Source organism: Nanorana parkeri, unplaced genomic scaffold (genome assembly GCF_000935625.1).
Source record: "Nanorana parkeri isolate BGI_ZX_2015 unplaced genomic scaffold, ASM93562v1 scaffold524, whole genome shotgun sequence".
In the NCBI taxonomy this organism is placed as follows: Eukaryota; Metazoa; Chordata; class Amphibia; order Anura; family Dicroglossidae; genus Nanorana; species Nanorana parkeri.
This window is the reverse complement of record NW_017306792.1, coordinates 163,661-179,777: the sequence shown is the minus strand read 5'-3', so window position 1 is coordinate 179,777 and position 16,117 is coordinate 163,661.

The following is a 16,117-nucleotide window of genomic DNA, read 5'->3' as shown; positions in this document are numbered from 1 at the left end:
AATTTCGTTATGCACTCTTCCTCAGCCATGGTAGCTCCCAGTCTCTCCTGCCACATAATTGTTTTAAGTATATCCAATAGTTGGTTTATATGGGGAGGATCTGAAGAGAGCCATGCTTTCATCAGCATTCGTCTTGCGAGCAGGAGACACATGTTTAACCATAGCCATCTAGTCCTTGGGAGCAGTGTATCTGGCTCCCAATAGCTAAATAGACATAATCCCTGGAGGACAGGCAACTCAGTTTCCTCTATTTTAGTTAGTAAGACCATTACTTCTTTCCAAAAATTGGATATCGGCACATAAGTCCATAAGCAGTGTTGCAAGTCCGCCCCTGCAAGGTTGCATTTCGGACAAGCCGTGAGATATGGGCTGGCTGCTCCAATTTTGTGAAAGAAGTCAAATGCGTAGTAAGCTTTGTGAATAATGCGGAACTGAGTTTCCCTCCACTGTTCATTAGTTGTACATTTCCGTACTAGTTGACATCCCTCTATAAGTTTATCATAGAGATCGTCCTCCTGGATATTTTTACTCCATTTCAGTATTGAGGATTTTGTGGCCGGTGGGAGAAAAGCAGGGTTGAGACATGCATAGATCGCCCTGATCGGGTAGCACTTGGCTTGGATCACCAGGTCCAGACAAGTGGATTTGAGGAAAAATTGTGGCTTCCGTGTTTCACTTTTCCAGTAGTGGGTCAGTTGAGAGTAATGTAAAAAATGGCTACTGGAGATGTGAAAACAGTCTCTAAGTATTTCGAAGGAGAGTGGTTGAAAGGTGTCAAGGTCAAACGCCTGTGCCATGGTGGATAGTCCCTTAGCTTCCCATGTTTTATATACTACATGACTGTGACCTGGGATAAATTGGGGATTACCTCTCAGGGGAAGGTATCTGGAAATGTAGGGGTGGGACTTAAGTCGTAGTCTAGAGGCCCTCCATGACAACACTGTGTCTCTAACAATGATGTTATGTTTCAAAGGAACAGGTAACTTAGATGTTCTAGTGTGAAGGAGAGCTGCGAGGGACCATGGAGATACCAAAGCTTGTTCCAGATGCAAGTTAGAGTACTGAGACAGACCATTTATCCAATCAAATGCATGACGCAATAGGCAGGACAAGTTGTATGCTCTAATATTCGGGATGCCCATTCCTCCTTCCTGTTTGGGTGACATTAGTTGGCGAAAGGGGATACGAGATCTCCTGGACAGCCACAGAAATTTGCTATATGCTGACTCAATTAATGTAATGTCCTTGTGTTTTAACCTAGATTATGTGTTTTGACTAGAGATAAATTAATTAATCTGTCCAGTTTGAGAGTCAAGCCTTGATGAACTAAAACTTTCATGACAACAATTCTGTAACATTCTTGCCTTGGGCTGTAGTGCTCCTATTCTCTGTGCTTTTCCCAGCCCATCCCATTGCCAACCAGAAGACCCCAAAACATAAGATACCATAGAAAAATCATCAAAAGACTAATGTGTGTGAGTGATACCCTGGGTCAGTAGAATGTTCGATATATAATCTTAAACCTCTGACCTCAATACATCAGCAGTGCTGCAAACAGGCTTCACCACCATAATACATCACTTTCCATCCATTGGATCATCCATTTTTTGTGTTTTTATTAAGTATGAATAGGTTAGACCTTTGTCAGGTTTTTACTGCTATGTAGGGCCCCATTACAGAGATTTTTCCTCACTTGCATCCCAGTGACCACAGTTTAACCAAAGAAGAAGTGAGAATATCCGCAAGAGGGACAAAGAGCGCAATAAAGCGCTGATGACGGTTCTATCCTTCTCTTACTGAACTAAAAAAGTTAATTTCTGACTGTGTTGCTGTTGAATATTTAAAACAGCAAAAATAGTGTTACCAAGGGCAGGAAGTAAGGGAAAAACTCTAGAGCACTGGATAGCATTGAATCTCTGTACACATGTGGTTCAGGTTACCATGACCATTATTATACACAGGTATTATACACAGGTGCTGCCAGCCTTAAAGAGGAACTTTATCCATATCTTTGAAATGACAACAAATACACCTTTAGAAATGTTTAGTAATGACAATCTACAAAGACATACTTCTAGATAATTGCAGGATTTTTATTAATTGCATACCTTATTTTTCTTTTCCTCACCATTCTTCTCACAGTGGCCATTTTACTAAGGCAGATTGCTTTATATCCCTTTACTTCCTGAAACTCTGGCACGTGAGACTAGGAGGTGTGACTAGGACATGTGACCATGCACATCATCTCAGGGCCTTGATCTGCTTTTGAAACTTATATTAGAGGAGCAAGTATTGGTAAAGCTATTAAAAAAATACCTTTAAAAAATCAACTTCTCATAAAGAACCCCTAACCCTTTCACCGAGTCTCAAATTCACAATCCATCTACAAACAAGAGCCCTTTGATAGTCAAGACAGCAGCCTTGTTTACAATGTATGTACTGTAGGACAGAGAGTGGTGGGGGATAGTAGGAGTTCAGCAAACATGGTTGATAACACTGGTTGGGCTTTTAATGCCACAAAGACCAAAGAAGAAGTTGAGTGCACACTGGGTGTCTGGCAGATCAATAGGTAATTTTCTATCCTGTCATTTGTTTTATCCACTGATAGTTTTTTTTTGTAAGTAATTCAAGCTATTAAAAGAAAATACAACGCCTGTGTGTAGCTCATCTTACAGTGTCAGCTAGCTAGATATGAACAACTTCAGACCTCACACCTGTCACCCTCCCATCCCCCCTTCCTATGGACCAGAGCAATGCTTCCATTTCTGCTATGGAACTTTTGATTTGGCAAAAGTTTATGATAACAAACATTTTTTTTTTCTTTTGGTGATATTGTCAAAATTATTTTCTTCATATGCAATTCATAGACAAAAAAGTAATAAAACGTATATCAGTGTTAGTTTAACAAAAAATTTATTAATTAATCTAACCACACACCTGCTCTGGGATTGGCCTTGTTGTTGGTGGCACCCAGGGCCGGTGCAAGGATTTTAGCCTACACAGGGAAGGTGCATTTTTCAACCCACCGGCACCCTCAGGCAGTCTATGGTAGCGCTAGCCCTGCAAAGACATCCCATAAAGCAGCTCTCCAAAACTAATAGGAGATCTGTGATATCCATGTTATAGGTCAAACCAATTATCTCAGAAGCATTTAGAAAAAAGGAAGACCATCAGCTACTAGTGCTGTATATGCGAAGCCACAAGCAATGACACCCCAAATAGTTTACTGTGGAGCACCCCAATACAAAGACACCCCCAAAGTGTACCACTCCAGAAAGCATAACGAAGATGTCCATGTTACAGCTCACACTAAACATATCCAGAATTTGGGAAAAGAAGGACCATCATCTTCTGAAACTCAATATGTAAAGCCACAGGCATTGACACCCCACGTCTATTACCATGGAGCACCCAAATACAAGGACAACCCCCATAGATCTTCACTAAAGATAGCATAACTAACAGCACTGACCGCCAATGTAATAGAAATATATACACTGACCGCCAATGTAACAAAAGTATTTGCCCTGGCCGCCAATGTAACGCAAGTATTCGCACTGACCGCCAATTTAACGAAAGTATTCACCCTGACCATCAATGTAACAAAAGTATTCACCCTGACCGCCAATGTAACAAAAGTATTCACACTGACCGCCAATGTAACGAAAGTATTCACCCTGACCACCAATGTAACAGAGTAATTCTTACTGACCGCCAATGTAATGGAGGTATTCACACTGACCGCCAATGTAATGGAGGTATATACACTGACCGCCAATGTAACAAAGGTATTTACACTGACCGCCAATGTAACAAAAGTGTTCACAATGACCGCCAATGTAACGAAAGTATTCACAATGACCGCCAATGTAACGAAAGTATTCACAATGACCGCCAATGTAACGAAAATGTTCACAATGGCCGCCAATATAGACGAAGGTATATACCATACACATACTTAAACATACCTTGTTCTTGCAGTCTTCAGGTAGTGTTTTCTTTCTTAGCAGGGGGGTGCTGATTTGTATATTAATTAGCCGCAATATGTACATATGAATGGGTCGCGTCTTATTGATATGCAAATACCGCCACCTATTCATATGTAAATATCTTGGCTGGGACAGTGCAGGAACAGCACCAACAGGACCTGAAGGGAGCACACAGCAGAGGGAGCTGGGGGTGGTGCTCTGACTATAGGAAACTAAAGCTCAGGGCCCCGTCCATTGCGTTGCTCCTGTGTATGGAAGGGAGGAGGTGTTTTTCCTCAGACGGCTGCTTGTGCTGCCTGTGTGGTAGCGCCGGCTCTGGTGGCACCCTATTTAAACATCATCAGCCTGTCAGCCTGTTCCCCAGTGCTTGTGATAGCTCTTGCTATACAAGCCGTGCTCTGTCTCTGCAAATCCTGTTTGTTTTTGGTTATGACCTTGGCCTGCCCCTGGATTATGTTTTGCTTTCTGCCAGCCCTGACCTCAGCTTGTGTTCTCTTTGGCAAACGTGATTTAATGTGCAAAATGCGTTGCATCCTGGGAAGGTTACATCAGCAGAGCATTGCTGGGAAATCTCATCTGTAATCTCATGAGATCTCGGGGAAAGGCATGGTCACATGTCCTAGTCACATGTGCCAGAGTTCCAGGAAGTAAAGGGAGATATATGAATCTGCCCTTAGTAAAAAATGGCCCTTGGTGAGAAGCATGGAGATGAGAAGAAAAATAAGGTATGCAAAGAATAAAAAGCCTGCAATTTTCTAGAAGTATGTGTTTGCAGATTGTCATTGCTAAATATTTCTAAAGGTGCCTTTGTTGTTATTTTGAAGATATGTGTAAAGGTCCACTTTAATAAACATTGTGTCAGACAATCCTATTTTTGAATAGCAGCAGTGATAACAGCTGCTGTATTTACACAGCAACTCCATGCTGTCATTTTGACAACTGGGAGTTGCAAGCCAGAGGGGGAGAGCAGCAGTAGGGCATAAGGACCGGGCATACAACATATGACTGTGTACTTCTGTGAAGTTTTTGTGGGCAGATGTAGTATGCCCATTGTCCACAATCGATAAAGAAAATTGTCTGGCAGAAACATTTAAATACTTCCATTTGTAGACTGAAATAAAGGTAATCAGTCATGAGATGTGCCTGGTTGGAACATCTAAGGTTCATTAAATATATGTAAATGATTACACATTGTTAGAAAAGCAAAACTAAAACTTTTTCAGTTGCTAGGTAACAACGAAAGAAATTACACAATTTCACATATGAGCTTGAAGCTTATAGATATGAGATTGATCAACATTCACTTTAGATTTGTCTATCCATCTCCACTGCTAAACACTGTAAATGAGACAAATCAGTTGTAATTGGCTCTCTGCGAGTTAAAACTGTTTTGCTGAATATTCTTTAAACAAAAATTAAAATACTGTGTAATTACCTCCAACTCTAAATATAATATCTATACATAGTACATTAATGCTGTCTTGCTTTACCTGTCTTTAGGACATGATACACCACAAAGAACGAATATGCTAAACGTACCTAAAACATGACTGAAAATAAACAGGCAGAAATGCTGTTATCAGAAAAACAGTAGGTTGCCATAAGTTAATGATAAAAGTTTCACAAGCAGAATATCGGTTCAAGTGTGAATCAAAAACACAAGTGATTGCAAAGTAGGATGTTAATGTAAAAGAGGAGGGACTCTGAATCATATTGAGAAGCGATTAAACTGATTCTGTATTTTGCTTTCAAGGTTTGTAAAAGTTATCACCAAAAAAGTGGCATAAATAACCGAAAATCAAATGCTAACAGAGTAAAGAAACAACAAGTGATTCTGACTATGAAGTGTAAAGCTAATCCTCAGGAGTAGAATCTGAGCTACAACTTCAATACCCAGTAATTTTATAAGGTAATGCTCATCATGATATTGGCATGCAAAAAAACCAAGACATTAGGAAAATGATTTGCAAGTATTTTTTTGTTTTTATCCACATAATCACTGTAGTATTCATTTCATCATTTACTAATTCATTGTACTTTCTTTTGAAATCCATATAGGCAAAACCTGTAGACATATGTAGTTTGAGGCTGTGTGTGTGCGACAGGAGCGCCTGCGAGCATGCTGATTTTTCTAAGTTGTGTATAGGGCAGCCCATTCATTTCAGAGGGCCTAGCTACACATGACAATAGCACAAAAGAAGTCTCTGCACCATACTTTCAAAACGTGCTGCACCAAAACGCATGCTACTTTGTCACTATGCATTTTGGTGAAAGTTTGGGGATGTAAAAGTGCAAGGTGTGTTGGGGTGACATTATCAATTATTGCCAATGCAGCCCATCATACAATGTGGCAAGAATTTTGGCACAAAATACACGACAATACACGTGAAATGCACTGTCCAAACAAAATAGGAATGGAGTTTTTTTTTTTAACTCAATGAGGGGAATTAATTGAAACTGGGGAAGACAAAATCTGGAGCTGCTTGGCATGGCAACCAATCAGCTTCTCTCTTTCATTTTCAAATCTTAACTGAACAAACTGAAGAGAAAAGCTGATTGGTTGCCCTGGGCAACTGCTCTAGATTTTGTCTGCTCCAGTTTTGATAAAGTCCCCTCATTGTGTTGAGTGTGTACATTGAAGCTTGAGCTGTTGAGCTCTATAAACAGAGTAATTCTACAGAGGTAAACATGTGAAAAGGGAACCCACATTTCATAAGCATCATTTCACAGGTACCCAACTAAAAATTATATAAAATAGTTTATATATACACTATATTGCCAAAAGTATTGGGACTGCCTTTACATGCACATGAACTTTATTGGCATACCAGCCTTAGTCTGTAGGGTTCAATATTGAGTTGGTCCACCCTTTGCAGCTATAACAGCTTCATCCACAAGTTTAGGAGTGTGTCTATGGGAATGTTTGATCGTTCTTCCAGAAGCGCATTTGTGAGGTCAGGTACTGATGTTGGACGAAAAGGCCTGGCTCGCAGTCCCCACTCTAATTCATCCCAAAGGTGTTCTGTCGGGTTGAGGTCAGGACTCTGTACAGGCCAGTCAAGTTCCTCCACCCCAAACTCACTCATCCATGTCTTTCTGGACCTTGCTTTTTGCACTAATGCACAGTCATGTTGGAACAGGAAGGAGCCATCCCCAAACTGTTCCTTGAAGCTCTCTACACACTGATGTTGTGCCAGTCTGAAGGCCACACGAAGTTTGGAGGTCTGTAGCTATTGACTCTGCAGACAGTTGGCGACTTCTCCTGAGCACTTCTTAAAGTATCACAAAGATAATTCACCATCACATCCTCAAGTCAGCTAGGCACTTCAGGACTATTTAGCTGCCATTCAGGAGGTTCCCCACATGACCCTGTCATTTACTTGAATAGGTACAATGGCTGCATCCAAACAGGACACCTAGGATTCCTGACACAGGAATCCCTAGGTTCTTGCCGCAGGAATCCCAGATCGCCCCATGTGAATGGGGCCTTAGGATAGGTATTCCAAGTCAGTGACTCGTACTGTTGAGGCCAATAGACCAGGCATCACTTTGAGTAGGTGGTCGTAAATGATGCCCTCTCAATTTGTCTTACGACAGGTTGACGGGCTGAGCAAACTCCAGGTCCTGTCACATAGGACTCTGCGGCTGACCACTAGAAATAAGTGGCAACCACTTTAAAAGTTCATTATCTGTAGCACTTATGTATAATGCAAATAAATTGTTTATTTTGTCCTTTTAAAAGGAATATTTAGTACTCATCTGACAAGCATGATATATAATTAACATATGACACTTGTGTATCCCGAATTCTAAACTGCTCTGTTCTAAACAGCAGAAAACATTTGAGGAAACTACATTACTAGCTAAAATGTGTTTTTGTTTCCAAGTAGAACATTACCTGCTGAAGTTCAACTTTCATGTGGAATAAATGAGGAGGGAAATAACACAATAATTTTAGTGGATACACTGAAAGGAAATAAAGGTGGAGAATGGAATAAGCTGTTAGACTCAATAATGTCAGCAAGCAATAAAAAGACAGAGAAATAACAATGGACTGTAAATATTCAGTTCAGCTACAAATGTCAAAATTACCCACACCATTTTAAAAATTGCAGACTTTTTGCAATTTTGCTCTTTTCACGGCTTGAATATAGTATCAAGCCCAGCAGTGCAGCTAATACATTTAATGGCAAAATCATGAGAATACAATTGAACTACCTACAGCCCGAAACCACATTTCAGTAATTTGCTAATAATAATAATACCAGCATGGCTTCTATTATGCAGACGTATTTAATTTCCATTTCAGCATACATACATAAAACTAGCAAGGTTATTCAAAAAAAATAAGTCTGCCTTGTGAATTTCAGCACTCGACTACAAAAACCCAGTCGAAAGTAAAGATATAAAATGAATGTGCATCACAGAGACTTTACTGAAGCTATATATACATGCTCAATTAACTTTTATTCTTACTTTAAGCAGCTCCTTCAAATAAAGAACATTCATTTTACTTTTTTTCATAGAAATTACATATTTGCAAGGCAAACTCCTTTAGTATCACCACTGCTGTGGTTTATTCTTTATGCGGTAGGTGCATTCTCCCCATTGTGTTTCCTTCATTGAAACACTAACAAGTGATTCATTTAAGGCTGAACTCCAGGAAAATATAAAAGGCAAAAATGTATGCAGCTCTATAACCATTAATACATCATCAAATAACTTTTTTTTTATGCAAGCATTGTAAGTACTTGAATTTGACTTGTACATTAGTTTCTTGCAGTCTAACTCAGCCTTTCTTAACCACCGTGGTACCCTGGGGTGCCTTCTGGCTTCCTCAGAGGTGCATTGAAATTGTACAATGCTAGGACTGAGGACTCTGTTGTGAAGAGGGCTTCTGAAGTGAAGGGGTAACCCTGATATGAAGATAGAACTCTGATGTTTAGGGTGCCTTCTGATGTTAAGAGGACTCCTTATGTAAAGGGGGGGATCTTGTAATGTGGGGGGAGGGTGGGCTCTGATGTGAAAGAGGGGATTCTGATGTGAAGGGGAGCTCCTGATTTGAGGGGAGGAGTTTGATGTGAAGAGGGGAACCCACCTTTTTTGTGTGTTTTTGCTGGTGGTCCCTAAAATCTATTCATTTTAGACTGGGGTGCCTTGAGATTTTGCATACTTTTAAAGGGTGCCATGACTGAAAAAGGTTGAGAAATGCTGGTCTAATGTACAACAGAGTTCATAAAAGAGGAGGGAGAAGAAACACAAGGAGTTAATCAGGTGTGCTGCACAGCAAAACGCATGTTCATAGGAGGAGAGAGTGGAGATAAGCTCATTAGTGTGCTGCTTCTTCTCTAACGGTCCATTCGCATGGTCAGGGTAAAGAGGAGTCCTATATGTAAAAGTGCAACTGCAACAGAAATAAATCAGTTCCCCTTCCTGCCCAGGCAGGACTGTACCATGTGGCAGAGCTGTGTAAATCTCAAGACTGGATGGGCAGAAATACAAATCACATGTAAAACATCTTTGATATATGTAGTTGACCTGTTTATTTAGCTATTGTACTGTTCTGTTTAACCCAGATCAAATAAATATACATTGCCCAGCAAAGTCCTTCTTACATTTTTGGCAAAGCACTTACAGTCATCATGTTTATGAAAAGCTGACCTGCCTAGTACAAGATCAAAAGGGACAGAGCAGTCTCCAGCAGTGTCCATCTACTAGCTTGAAGAACAGAGTGAGGGGAAGCAAGGTGTAGGGAGCAGGGGAATAGCTTGCACTGCTGTGTCTTTGTGAACACACACACCTTACTAGGACACACAAGTGTGGCTTCAAGGGAGCCACCCTAAAACAGGATATCAGGGCCAATAATCAGGGGACCAGATGACTCTACAAGAAGCTAAAACTTTTAAGCATACAGGAGCAGCATCAATTGTAAGTGATTTAATTAGAATTAAGTGTATTTAAAGTGTATTTCCACTTTCTCAGTCACATAGCAAAAGCTACAACATAAATAAATGCTTCTTGCAGTTTAAATTGCTTTTACTTGGATTAGGGTTTTAGGAGGGGCTGTAAATGGTGAGGGGTCTGAGGTGGCTTGTTCATTGCATGTTAATGACGCTTATCAGATAAACACAATCCTCAAATTACAGTCATCCAACAGATCACTGTAAAGGTGCTGAGAAAAATCTGGAATCAGCCAACTTGCCTGCTATAACAAAACATCTAAATGGTAAGAATTTTTAGTATGCTGTGTGAATAGGGACACATCACATATAGAGGGGTTTTATCAAATTTGACTGCAAAAATGGAAATACACTTTAAATCATTTTTGACTTTAATATCACATTAAGTGTAATGAAGTGTATACCACCTCCTGGAATGCTGGCTGTTCTTTACAATATACACTTTTATTCATGCTGGAAAGCATGGCTTTGGCTATACTTCTGGTGCTCCGACAGGAGACTTGTGGCTCTCCCACACACCGGGGGCACCGTTGTTTTCCCCCCCCCCTTCCTCTCCTGTAGTCCAATTATTGAACATTCTTTGGTTCGACAGGGAAAAGGAGGGTGGACAATCTGGCTTGTGTGAAAATTTGGATGTGGAAAGAGAGCTCTGTGATTATTCTGTTTTTATCAGCCAATAGAGGGTTAAGTGAGGGGTGAATATGTATAATCTGGCTAATGGATAGGCAGCTATCACTGACCTAAGGATCTCCACAGTATCCTTGGGTTAACAGTGAACACTTTAGATATAGGAATCAAAGTGCCACACTAATTAAAATAGTACAGATACAACTTTATTCCACTTGGGTCAAGGCACAACTGAGTAGAATAGCTGACGCGTTTGGGGGGTTCCAAAAATAGGCCAAGGTAAAATACAAAAGAGCATTGGGAATATTAAAGAAAAACCATGATTGCAATAAAATAAAAGCATACTTAACACATAAAAACGTGAAGCAATAATAAAACACAGATTCAGTACCTGGTATTGTGTATAAACATTCATAATGAGTTATGTAAAAACATAAAAGCATTGTTCCTAAATTAACATAAAAGTAGCAATACATCTCTAAAAATAACAATGCTGAAAGTGTTAAAAGGTTTAAATATATCAAACAACAATGTGTAATGTGAATAGTGTGGAAAAAAATTCGGGGGAAACCATACATAATCCCTGTAGAGAGCTCTGCAAGGCAGTCATGCTAACCACCAGGCTATTGCACCATCCTATATGGAATATATAAATTAATATAAACAGGAGATACAAAACTAGGATCCAGGATTTCTAAATGCTATTCATTATAGATAATGAAAAAGGATGTTCATGTTGTGCAGGAGGAGTAAAGTGCATGAGTGTAGGAGGGTATGGAGGCAAACGTTAGCTTATTGAGAGAAATTATATATCTAGACTACAAGCTTGAAATTTGTCTGTGAATGGAAAAATAGGGAATGCGTCATATTGGAAAAGAATTGTGCTGAAACATGGTAAACTGTCAGCAGTTGCTTTGGTTGCTGGTTGCTACAAAACCAACTGCTAACAAGCCAGACGCTTTCCCATCACAGCTCAGTGTAAGACTCTCAACTTCAGTTTACCATGTTTCAGCACAATTTTTTGTTCAGATAAGAGGGATTCCAGAGGAAACTGGGGAGGTAGATCTGCTACGACTGGTCAGAGATATTTTTGTCAAATTCTTGTATGACCCAGAGCAACTGGATGTGGAAATCAATAGGGTTCATGGAACCCTGGAATCTAGGAACCCTGACCCCTCAGGCCGAGTGATGTCTTTTGACAAATGTGATTTTTTAGCATCAACGAGGCAAACATGCAAAAACCAAGAGCCTCAGACCTGTTAAACGTTGCCGTTGCATAGATCCTTTTGTTACAATATGTAAACATACCCTTAATCATTAGAGAGCTCGCAAACCCCTTCTGGCCTTCCTTGGGGAACACAATATACCCTGCAGATGGGGTTTGCCATTCCATGTTTAAATTAGAAAGGCAGAAACCATCTTGTTTAACAACAAGAGAGGAGATACCTGATCTGCTGCAACAGTTGGGGCTTCCCCCATTAGCACCCATTGTCTGGCCATGTACATTTGCCCACCAGGCACCAACAGAAAGCCACCTGGCGTTTTCCAACCTTAAGCCACAGGACAAAAAGTCACTCTGGAATGTATTATTCACATGCTTCTCTCTACCAAATATTCCACCTCTGCACCTATCAATAGCCCCTACTCCTTTCTTTCAACTATAGCCCTAGGTGCTTTACGCAGAATCTATTTAAACATGGAACCTTACTTTACAACATTGGATTCTATGCCTGGGCCCCTCAGTAAATTCTTTCCCCTATAAAGGAGTGACTGTACTCTCCCAACTTTATCCAATAAACAATATGTGGAGGGTGGATTAGTCCCCGGACCCCTTCCTCAAATGCCCTAACCCAGGGACCTCTACCTATGTTCACACTCCTCTGGGATGTTTAGAACCTAATTGTGGAGACAACCTCCACACCTTGAAATGCACACCTCCTAGCTGCACACATTGACACCAATCCATCCGACATATCTGAAGGTTGGCTTATATTATCTCCTCTAACTGTCTGTTATGCTCTGCCTTACTGATAGACCTCTTAGGAGTTTTTAGAACAACTCCATGCTGGTTCACTCCATTCAGTACTCCTGATTTCTCCTTGGATCGTTTCCATAGGCCCATTTGATATGAATTACTTGCTTATGATATGGTTTATATATGTTTTAGTTTACCTCAAGGGCTTGTTGAGAAATAGGTGCTTGCTTCCATCTTCAATATACTTAATAATGACCCATGTTGAGCTTTTGTAGTGGAGCTTGGAACTATGCCAATTTCCTGTCACCTACAGATTCAAACATGACTTTCCTACTTTCAAAACATCACAGAAACCCACAGAAACCCTACAAAAACTACAAGCCTCAGAAAGCCACTGTAAACATTGTTAATGCCCTGACAAACTGGCTGACATCTCAGCTACAGGGTCAATTTATTTAGTCTCTATAACATGTCTTTCCTGAAATTTACAGATGCTATGAATCAGCTAATAGATGTTACAAATCTAGGGCCAGTCATACATATATTCCCCAGATAAAAAATGCTATGAATGAAAGATTTTTTTTTTCATGTGCGATAAAAAGAGAGGAATATATGTATAGCTATATGTATAGATGGATGTATGGAAGGAGAGAAAGATGACGGGGGGAGGGGGGAAGGGGGTTGCTGGGCAACCTTTTATTTGGGACTCCTGGTGTTTTTTACATTGACAAAAATCACCTACAATTGACCTCAAAATAATCAAAAAATGTTCAGGTTACACAGATATGATTAATCAAGTTCAACCTCTTAAAACTCCTGCAGTTTTGGTCCAGAGGAAGACTATGTATTTTGAAATGCAAATTATTTTAAATCTGTAACTGTTTATCTTTCCAACAATATTTTAATTACAGAAAGGGGCTGTTAGTTTCATACCTAATGCGTAACCTAGTGAGCCAGAATACCTCTTTTTCTCTGGTTGATCACCAAAGACCTTTCAGGGATGGATGGCCCTACTGATAGTTTTACTGTTATTATAACAATCTGGATCATTTGACCATGCAAGTACAACTACTAGGCCAAACTGAAGATACCGTTAGGCATAGGATGGATGGAGGGGGACAGAGATGGATGGAGGAAAAAGAGATGATTGAGAGAGAAATGGATGGATGAATGGCACCCAAAAGAATGTCAAGCCATCTACCATCTGGGACTGCTCTGATGCTTTTTTGATTTGTAGCCCTGATGTGGTGCTAGCTCCTTTAAGAGTGAACTCATGTTGCAGCTGCAGGAGGAGCCAGATAGCAAAGACTTGTGGGGAGTGGGTCCACAGCTGGGGGGGAATCCTGTCAGACTGTGTGTACATGGACTCCATTTCCCAGAGTGCTACAGGAGGAAGGGGAAGTGAGTTTTGATTGGAGAAGAATTGGAGAAGGTTGCTGGATTCATTCCAGCGCGGAGAGACACAGGACACAGCCTGTAATTGTATGTGCTGTGCAGCCAGAGAGATAGAGAGACTGTACTCACTTGTCCCAGGTATAGTCCTGAAGCGACATCTGCTACACAGAGGAATTCTCTGCTTGCTCCTGTCTGGAAGACAATTGGCTGAGACTGCAGATAAGGTGCCATCCTGTTGAGAGGCCATCGCTGGCGGCAAATCGGCCCCGACCAAGGGACGCTGAGGCTGATGAGCGGATCACCTGATGTCAGACATGCTACCTCCATCTCCTAATGGACGTGTTCTTCATTGCAGAAGATAATCCCTGACATCTCTTCTGGCTGCAGACAGCCATCTCCCTCTGTGTATGAGTGAGAGGCCTCCGGCCTGTTGTCTCTAACAGTATACACAATTTGTATTGGGTCCCAACGTTGGCTAGCTGAAGATACTACTACTGGCCAGTGGGTTAGGTACCCGGGTACATTGGGACGAAAGCTCATGTATAATTTGATTATTGTTCAGTAAGCTTACTGTTAGAACAGCCTGAATTGATAGTTCATTACTGTTATACTTGTGTCTCATACACAGTTGAGATGTCATACTGTGTAGAGACAAATGTTATTCAAATTAATTGATATTCAGATTACAATATACAGTAAATATTCATTCAAAACCTCTCAAGCTGTGCTGGTGTGCTGCGTACTTATTTTTCAGGTACATCACAGAGGAAACACAGGGAGACCCGTTAGTTCTATTATTGGAGACTACCCTTTGAAGTCAGAGGTAGTGTTATCCTGCATTGGGGTATTGCTGACAAAGAAAAGGGTGTCGCTACAGATCATTTAAATGTAACTCTCTTTGTGAGAAGTGGTTATCTACAAAAAACTTTCAAACTCATTCAAAATTGTTTACAATCATCCACTAACATCATCCAATTAGGATTGTTTGTGAAATGGAGCTGAAGAATATATAAAACATACTTATTGAAAGAACAACACAGTTTTATTCTATACAGAAAATAATTTTCCACTACTGATTTACTGATTTATAACTAACTCATAAAGTTCATTTTAATGTCTTAAGGCAAAAATATTACACATAATCATACTCAGCAGAAGATTTACGAAATGCATCTCTAACTTTTACAATCCAGAAGTAAAATTGATCTACAGACAGTGCTATAAATCCAGAATGCAAATGGTCATTAGGCTATTTATTGCCTAAAGACGCTTCAAACCTTATGATGGAATCGGCAAAGTAAAGTTATGCATTTATTGAACAGACATAACAAAACACTTCCAATTGTATACTTAACAGGCCAAAAGGGATGAAATAAGAGAAGTTCATTGTTAGGAATTACATACAAGCTATATTTGTCAGTTACTTCACATATTATGTTATGGCTTTCAGTTCTAAATAATGAATGTTATCATTTGCTAAACTGCAATAAAAAAAATAAAAAACTACACAGAACAGTTTTCTTATTTTTATGAAATTAGTCTGAAATTTGGTGAAGCTCTCTTATCGGTCTTTGTATAGTATGTAAATGCGTCAAACCGCCACTTACATGCAAGCAGAAATTTCTATTTAAAAAAAAAAATTCAGCTATGCATCATTGGGTATTTGAAATAAAGATAGCATCTGCAATCTTAGCTGATATTAATTCTAAATTTCTTAAGGTTTGAAGATCATGGATTTCCTATTTTCAGATGTCAACTTTATTCTCTTTCTTTCATGATCTTATCCTTCTTTCATTTGCTTTTCTTTTAACTTGCAATTCTAAGTTATTCTATGCTTATGTCTTCTTACTGTACTTCCTTCTTCAGTCACTTGTGTTCCTTTTTCTTTGTTTAGTTATTTTTTATTATTCTGTTGCTCTCATGTTTCCCTATGGTTAATGTTTTTGCCGAATGTTATTGAAATTGCTCTGTGCTATACTGTTTTTTTTTATGTTTGGTTCTTGACTGGCACCTTGGTACTATTCAGTTTATTGCCTGTTCAATAATCCTTATCTGTCGCCATTTTGTATAATTTTTGATCATATGACCTGACATGTGATGTACTATGTGTTTTCTCTCAATAAACCTTTTGTTAAAGAAATAAAGATATATTCTATTTTAACAGCCAGGAT